Below are 8,678 nucleotides of genomic sequence, written 5' to 3' on the forward strand. Positions count from 1 at the left end.
GACTTCTTCGAATTTCACCAAAGCCCTGGATGAAGGCAAAGCAGTACATACCACCTGTCTTGAGTTAGCCAAGGCTTTTGACACATTTCCCCCTCTCAGGTATCATTGAAAAACTCTCCCACCTGGGGATTAACCCATATGTCAATAGATTTTTATTTTAACATTTGTTTACTGGGAAAGTCCGACTAAGATGGAGCCCATTTAAATGGAGGTCTGGGGAGAAACACTCATGACTCATGTCTTCGGATTGTGGGAGGAAACCAGAGCACCCGGGGAGAACCCACACGAATGTAGGGAGGACATGCAGACTCTGTACAGGAGGCACCCCAGCTGAGAATCGAATCGGAGGAACTCATGCTGTGAGGTGACAACTCTAACTGCTGCACCACTGTCTCCCCCTAGCCAACTGGCTCACTGACAAAACCCATACTGTCAAAGCTGGGGATTCCACCTCCACCTCCATCCAACAGTAGAACAGTTACCAGTGGGGTACCACAGGGTTCTGTGCTGGGCCCTCAACTGCTTGGAATCTATTTCTCAGAAGTCCATGCAAAAGTAGACGGCCTGTGACTTACCAAGTTCATAGATGACTGCAAATTGGGAGCAGTCATTGAATCCCCTAAAGATATTAGCATATTACAGGAGGGGTTAGCACAGACAAATGATTGGTACCAGTGCCATGGTCTACAACTAAATGCAAAAAAGTGCATCATTGTCCCTTTTGGCAAAGAGGTAGCCCCTGGAAATGACAGTATAGGCAGCACCCCCTTACGCTCGAACCCAGTGGTGCATGAGTTAGGAACACAAGTTGATAGTAGTCTAAACTTAGATCACCATGTGCCCACAGTGGTAAAGAAAGCCTTCTGCGTTGCACACCTCATAAGTAAGGGCATCACATCCAAGACCAAGGATGCTATAAACTCTCCTGTACTCCACCCTCATCAGACCATTAATAGAGTACAACACTCCCTTTTGCATGTACCTCACCAGACACCTGCAGCAGCTGGAGAGACCACAGAGGATCCTGACCAAGAGAATTCAGTTACTCCAAAACATAACATACATGGAAAGACTGAAAGCCTTGTTGCTGTACTCTGTGTCCGGCTTACAGAGCAGTCTCTGACCCTGTCCTAACTGAAATGCTGCACATCCACAAATCAAATGGGACAAGTCATTTGCTGCAGCGATCTGAACCTAACCTGTGATGTAGACAAAACATGCTGGAAAGACAGATGTGTCCCAGAGAGTGCCACTGCTGTGGAATAAACTCCCATTTCCCGTTAAACAGAGCTCCTTGATGACACTATTTAAGCGCAACATGGAAAACTGGTTGGGAAACTGTAAATTCATCCCTGGCGTGGTACCTGTGTCCCTCAGCAGCCACTGCTGAGCATAGATTCTCTTTGCAAACAGTCAAACCATCTAACAATGGTCAGTTAGGGAACAAGGGTATTACATGGCTAGCTTGTAAAGGCCCTAGGGCCATTAACCTAGTAACCTGCTCTGAACCTATGTATAGTTCTAGGCTGCAAATAACTACACTTGAATAGTGATAATTATCTTATGTGGTATATATGCAGTACCTGCCTAGAATTCTCACAGCAGTTAATTCTACACATAGGCCAGAGGCTTGCAAATAATTAAAAAAAATAAAAAAAACAGTGCTTCATGGTGGTAAGAGTCGCAGTTTCTGTTTAATAAAGACAGCATGTCAGCATTTTGTCTTTTACACTCAACAGTTTTCTCCAGAAAGCAATGCAATTTTTAAGATATTTATTATTAAGATATTTGTATCTAAGGTTGCTATCCATCCTGGTATGAGCGGGACAGTCGCTGTTTAAATGTTTGCATCGTCTGCAACAGTTTTGTATGGAAAGGGGAATGTCCGGGTTTGCCATCTTGTCAAAGTATAATTCTGCAGTTTTGACTGCTCTGCTTTGCCAATGCAGAAATGTCTGTACTTTATTAACTTGTGTACCCCAATTGTCGTAACACTTGTACACTTCTGACCAGACTTGATTGTGGACTATTGGTGTGCATTGTGTTCTCTACTAGGTACAGTCATTAAACTACATGCACTGATTGTCTGTAAAGCTGTCTAAGCTATTACTTTGAATACAAAACATTTTTAAATACAAGTAAAACATTATTATTTACCCCCCCCCCCCCTGCTTGCCGTATTGCTTCAGGAAATTTGATTGAGTGCATAGGAGTAAAACTCAACTACCTGGGCAAGGGTCATCAGCAACCGTGTAGTATCAGGGAGTGTTTCTGGCTTCACACTGTGAAGACAAGAGCACAAACTAACAGCTTGGGTGGTTATATGTGGTTTGTTTTGGCAAGAAGAGTGGAGTTGAAGCTTATGGCTGCTAGTAAGAAGACTGATGTTGAGTAGAGGGCAGCAAGATTCTTGTCCTAGCTTAACTGAAATGTTCTTACAAATTCTATTCTGGAAAAAAAAAATCACTTTTATCAGTCTTCAAACCACAGTTTATCTGTCAGTAGAAAGCTTTGATTAACGGGGGAGGGGGTGGTGGTGCTGTATTACCCTGATTAGTTTGCGGGTTGCAGCCTTGTTTCTACATTTTGGGAGACACACCTCACAGCTAAAGGTTTTCCATCTGAGCCAGTCTTAGTTGTGAAATCAGAAAGGAGTGTAAGGTAAAGGACGGTTACTCCTTTCATTCCTAATTTCACATCCCTCAATGTCAGCGCACTGCAAGAAACAGGTACTGCTGCTTTACACACACACACACCAAAAAAATAAATAAATATAAATATATACATATATATATATATATATATATATATATATATATATATATATATATATATATATACATATATATATATATATAGATGTATATATATGTGTGTGTGTATGTGTATATATTTATAGTTGTATTTATAGATATAGATAGTGTGTGTGTGTGTGTGTTTGTAGACATAAAAAAAAGGTAAAAGGATGGAGTCTCATTTGTGCATATCTGCATATTTATTATACATGCAGACCATTCAGGTTTCACAAAATGGCATGACACTGTGTGGTGATCTTATTTGTTTTGTAGTAGTTTAAGAAGACATTATATTTAAGTGTATTATGTCTCTGGTGGTGTCTTCTGTTTCACAGTGATGAATACTAACAAGAAAGTATGGGTATATTGTTTGCCATTTTATTTTGTGAAATGGCTTGAAAAGATATTGTAAAGGGCTGGTCAGCAGGTGCATAACCCTGACTTTTAATGCTGTTGTGCAAGTGTGTTATTAGAACATTACGCTGCTGATAGTCTTTTTACTGTTCCCTTGACGGATGATGGCTGGAAATACCAGAATTTTTGGATGTCTGTTTTAATGTTTGATGCTGTGTAGATGCAAGTCTTAGTCTGCATGTTATGGACTACAGTGTGTGACATCTAGCTTATTTATTGATCAAACATTGTTGTCTTCATTTGATCCTCAACCTGTGGGTTAGACACTGACATCGGTACCAAACCGGCTATATCTAAGCTACGATGCTGAAACTCAGCTCCTTTTTTACCTGTAATGTCCCTCTCTCCCTCATTACCCCAGATCTCGTTTGCCACCATTCCAGCTACAAGCTAGTCGGCTGAGGTCCTTCTTTATTGAGTTTTTCTGAGATTTTTTGGGAAGTCTTCGTACCTCAGGTACTGTTTATCTCTTTTTTTCTAGTTTCTATTCTTTCTCTACCCTTGTGTTCTCCATAAAAAAATATATATAAATTCTTTTATGGTCAGGTTCCCTTTCCAGTCTTTCCCATCATGGCTGATAAACTGGACAAGTCTGATGAGGGTACAGGTTTCAAAAAATGTACTGGGTGTGGACAAAAACTCCCACCCTCGCATGACCACACGTAATATGTAGTGTATTTAGGCATCCCTCACCTGGACACTGGGTGTTCTATTTGTGTGGGGTTCTCTGCCCATGCCCTCATGGATAGGTGCAATAAGTTGATTTTAAATGGTCTGTTACCCAGTTCTTCTGGTCCGGGCATAGGCAATTAACCTCCTGTTAAGTCTCCCGAGAGTAAAAGCAGGGACGAGGGCAGGAAAGCAGAGAGAGACAAAGAAGGACAGGCCCCTGGAGAAATGGAAACCGCTAACTCTTCCCCCTCTGCTGGCAAACCTGCTCCCAAAATTGGGCCTAGGTTATCCTCGCCTCACCCTAGATTCTGTCCCGAGGCCTCCGAAGTCAGCCTCACCCAGGCACCACTCCAGGCCTGAATCTTCCTCTGCCAGGTCATCCCGTAGTTTGTACGAGAGAGAAGTGGAATGCCTAATGAGACAGTTCCTACAGGCTCAGATCCATCTGTGGGTCCTTCCCGCCCCTCCCCACCAAGAGTGGTGGATCCTTCCCTGTCTTTTACTGGGCATCCTCCTTTCCCGAGCCCCAAGGCTTCGGGCCTTCGGATGTCAGAGTTGCTGGTGTTGAAAGGCCGGCGTCAACGTTTTGGGTATCTTTGCCGACCACGGCCTTGAGTTCCTTGGCCCCTTTCACTTCTGTGCTGGAGAGCTCTTGGAGTCATATTCCACTCGGCGTCAGTTCTGGTAGTTTGGCGTCAGCGTCGAGAGTTCTGTTGCCTTCCCTTCCCCTTGGAGCTTTGGTGCTGAGCATTTTGACACCAACTCCACTGTCAGCACAGATGGGGTTGGGGGTTTCGGTTCCACCAGCGTCGAGTGCCTTGGTGCAAGTGCATGCAGCACTGATCTCTCACTCTCTGTTAGCATTCAACGCGGTGGAGAGGGTTCTCTCGACCCCGATGTTGATATCCTCGATGCCTCCCTCTCCAGATCCTTTTCTGCTCCAGCTGGACTCTGGACCCGACATCTCCAGTCCTCCACTTCAGGGTCAGCCTGCCCCTACCCTCCAGGTTACTGTCCCTGTGGAGCCTCAGGCATTCTAGTTCCTCCCCAGACTCTCCCTCCGAGGAGGTCCACTGGAAGCGTGTGTGCAAGAGGAGGCACATTGACTCCACCCCTGAGTCTGTCACTCTTGGGAGGAAGGTGAGGGCTCCCCCAGATCTCCACCTGATGATGTCTCCTTTGGAGACATTGTGGAAATTCTGTGTCAAAAGGGTGGATGGTCTGCCCAAAAGCCCAGTTTGGATGAGTCAGTGTTCCTGGAGGTGTTTGGCACAGGCCCCCCCCCCGGACTCTTTGGTAGACCTTATCACTTGCAGGGCGTGGAAGGAACTGGACGTGGTGGAACCAGTACCCAAGTGCCATGACAAGGTCCTTAGCACCCCACAAGACAGGATATTTTGGCAGAAGAATGCCCCTGTTGATGCCTTGGTGGTTGCAGCTTCCACCAAAAAGGAGCTTGCCCAGGAGAGCTCCTCTGTCCTTCCGCTTGACAGGGAGTGCAGATCGATAGACAGATTGAGAAAGCATGTTTATACATCAGCAACCTTCTCCCAGAGGGTGCTGAATTGTATGGCACGTGTTCCTAGACTGCAGAGGTCAGTCATAGAGGAGATTTCTGCGTCTACCCCGGAGTCCATGTCGGCAGAGGAGATCATTATCTCCTCCTCTATACTGGCCAATCAGCCATTTCTAATATCTCTGAGGCTTCTCTCCTGTGCCATGGGAGGTGCATGTAGAGTAGCCGGTTCAGGCATTGTTACTAGGCGTCATGCCTGGATGCAGCTTTGAGATTACTTTGAGCCCTTCAAGGCGTCCTTCACGAATGGCCCCTTCGATGGATATACCCTGTTCGGTCCATCCATGAAGGATACTTTAGCCAAGTGTGAGAAGGACGGTAAGACCCTGTTTGCAGTCAGAATCTGCTTTTCTAATCCTCAGCATTCCTACTGTAGGTATCAAAGAGGTAGTAAGCTGTGGTTCCAGAAGTCCAGGCTTTCCATCAAGACGCACCGGCAGACTCCTCCCCTAGAGGCAGCTCGAGGAGTGATTCATTTAGACGCTGCTCTAGAGGCAGAAGGGTTTTGAGGGAGCAAGGGTCTCTGGACTCTTGCTTGGACAGGCCCTTCCAGCGACCCTGAAGTGTTGCCCAGCTGCCCCACACAGGAGGCAGTCAGGGGTTGGTTTTCTCTGCACCCATCATCCTGGGAAGCCATCACATCGGATCAGTGGATGCTGAGAATAATATCCAGGGGCTATTTGATACCCTTTGTTCACCCACCAAAGTCCTGAAAAATTCTCCCGGATGTTCCACCTTCTCACAGGGAGGCAGGGCAGCTGAACTTGAAATTTCTAAGCTGCTCAACAAGCGAGTCATCCAGCCCATCCCCCAAGAGCTGCCTGGATCAGGCGTCTACTCAAGGTTCTTTTTGGTGCTCAGAAAGATGGGGGGACACAGACCAATCTTGGATCTCACCCGCTTGAACAGGTTTGCCGCCAAGAGAAAGTTACGGATGGTTACTGTTCAATCTATCCTTCCCTACCTTCAGAAGGACTACTGGATGTGCTCAGTGACTTCCAGGACACGTATTACCACATAAAATTGGACACGTGCCACCGGAGGTTCCTACACTTCGGGTCAGGAGACAGGTATCATTAGTTCAGGATACTCCTCTTTGGCCTCACCACAGCCCCCAGGGTGTTTACCAAGGTGGCAGCAGTACTCGCAGCACATCTCAAGCTGCAGGGGATACAAGTCTTCCCCTTCCTGGATGACTGGCTGTTAGCTGCACCCACCAAGCATCAGCTTCTTCAGGCCAGGGACCAGTTCCTTCAGTCAGCCTTGACCTTTCCCAAATCAAAATTGGAGCCTCTCCTTTCCCTGGAATTCATCAGAGCGCTGTTAAACATTTCTCTGTTTAAGGTCTTTCTCACCAGCGACAGTCTTCAGTCTCTTCAGTTCCATGTACATATCCTTTTAGAAACGCCTCTGTCGTCAGCAGCCTAAATCCTCCAAGCTTTGGGCTCTATGGCAACAACCATTGTTTTACCTTTGGCAAGACTACACATGCGCGTTCTCCAATGGACGCTAGCAGTACAGTGGTCATTTCTGGGCAAATCCCTGTCTCATTCCATTTGGCTGTCCACAACCTGGAAGTTCTTCCTACTGTGGTGGTTAAACTCTCAGAAATTAGCAGAAGTTCGCCCTTTTATGGCTCCTGCTCCTGTAGCTACAGTCACCCCGGACGCCTCTTGGCTCACGTGGGGGGGGGGGCATTGGCTCGGACAGACTGTTCAAGGGACATGGTCAGTGTTAGAAACCAACTTACACATCAACATTCTGAAGATGAGGGGAGTACTTCTGGCATTACAGGCACTGCATTCATTTTTCCCCCCCGAGGAATGATTGTGATACAGACAGACAACATGGCAATGGTCTGGTATATCAACAAATGGGGAGGAACCATATCTTATCCCCTTTGTCAAGAGGCCATGAGATTGTGAGAGTGAGCGATTTCATCAGGCCGGCTTCTTATCGCAATGCACATTCCGAAGAGTTACAGTATTCTAGCAGACAAACTCAGCAGGACCATTTTGTCTCCTCACGAGAGGTCTCTGAAACAGTCAGTGGGGAACATGATCTTCCAGAAATGGGGTCAGCTGTGCTGCGATCTCTTTGCCTCACCTTCCAATGTCAAGTGCAATGAGTTTTTCGCCCTGACTCCCCCCAGAGGAGGAATTCCCAGAGATGCTCTAGTTCATGCTTGGCCCCCTGGTCTGCTGTACACTTACCCTCCCCTTCCTCTTATGTCAGAATTCCTTCAGGAGGCACAAAGTTCAAGGTGCCAGGTGATCCTCAGTGCCCCCTTCTGACCTCGTCAGGTTTGGTTTCCTCTCCTTTGGTCTCACAGTGTCAGTCCTCCTTGGATTCTGGATCTGATTTCCAGTCCAGAAGGCGATTATCATTTGGATCTGGAAAGCCTGAAGGTCACAGCTTGGCTTTTGCAATTCCCAGTGATGGCTAGCGTTCCTGGGCTTTCATCTCCTGTGAAGCATATATTACTTTCTGCTCACAAAGTCATTCACCAAGAAGATTTATTCTAGCAAATGGAAGAGGTTTTCCATTTGGGCATCTCACAATTCAGTGGATTCTTTTACTGCCTCTATACCTTCGGTTTTAGACTTTCTGGCTTGTATCTTTAACCAGGGTGCCAGTTTCTCTACAGTTAAATTCCATATAACTGCCATATCCCATTATCATATCGGACTGAAGGAGTCTTCTTTCACCGCTTCTGGATTGTGCAAGGCTTTTTTAAAGGGAACATTTCTTTTACAGCCTCCATTTAAGGACCCTACCCCTCACTGCGACCTAAGGTTTGTACTACAAGCGTTGGTGTCGTCTCCCTTTGAGCCCTCTGCAAAAGTGGATCTACAGTTTCTGTCATGGAAAATGACTTTGTTGGTAGCTCTTACTTCATCTAAGCAGGTTTCTGAATTACAAGCGCTTTGCATTCAACCTCCATACATTATATTTCACAAAGATTGTGTTTGTTAGGCTGATCCCTTCCTTCATGCCCAAGGTCACTTCAGAGAAAAATATTAATCAGATCATTCATCTTTGTGTTCTTTCCAGAGTTTAAAAACCAAGAGGAATATCAATTGCACATGCTTGATGTACATAGGCAGCTCCATTTCTATTTAGATAGAACCAAATCTTTCAGAAAGTCCAATCAGCTGTTTGTATCATATTCTAAGCCCAGATTGGGATTGTCTGTCTACAAAGTAACCATCGCCAACTGG

The sequence above is a fragment of the Protopterus annectens genome, chromosome 9.part0 (assembly GCF_019279795.1).
Source record: "Protopterus annectens isolate FY-2018-M chromosome 9.part0, PAN1.0, whole genome shotgun sequence".
In the NCBI taxonomy this organism is placed as follows: domain Eukaryota; kingdom Metazoa; phylum Chordata; order Ceratodontiformes; family Protopteridae; genus Protopterus; species Protopterus annectens.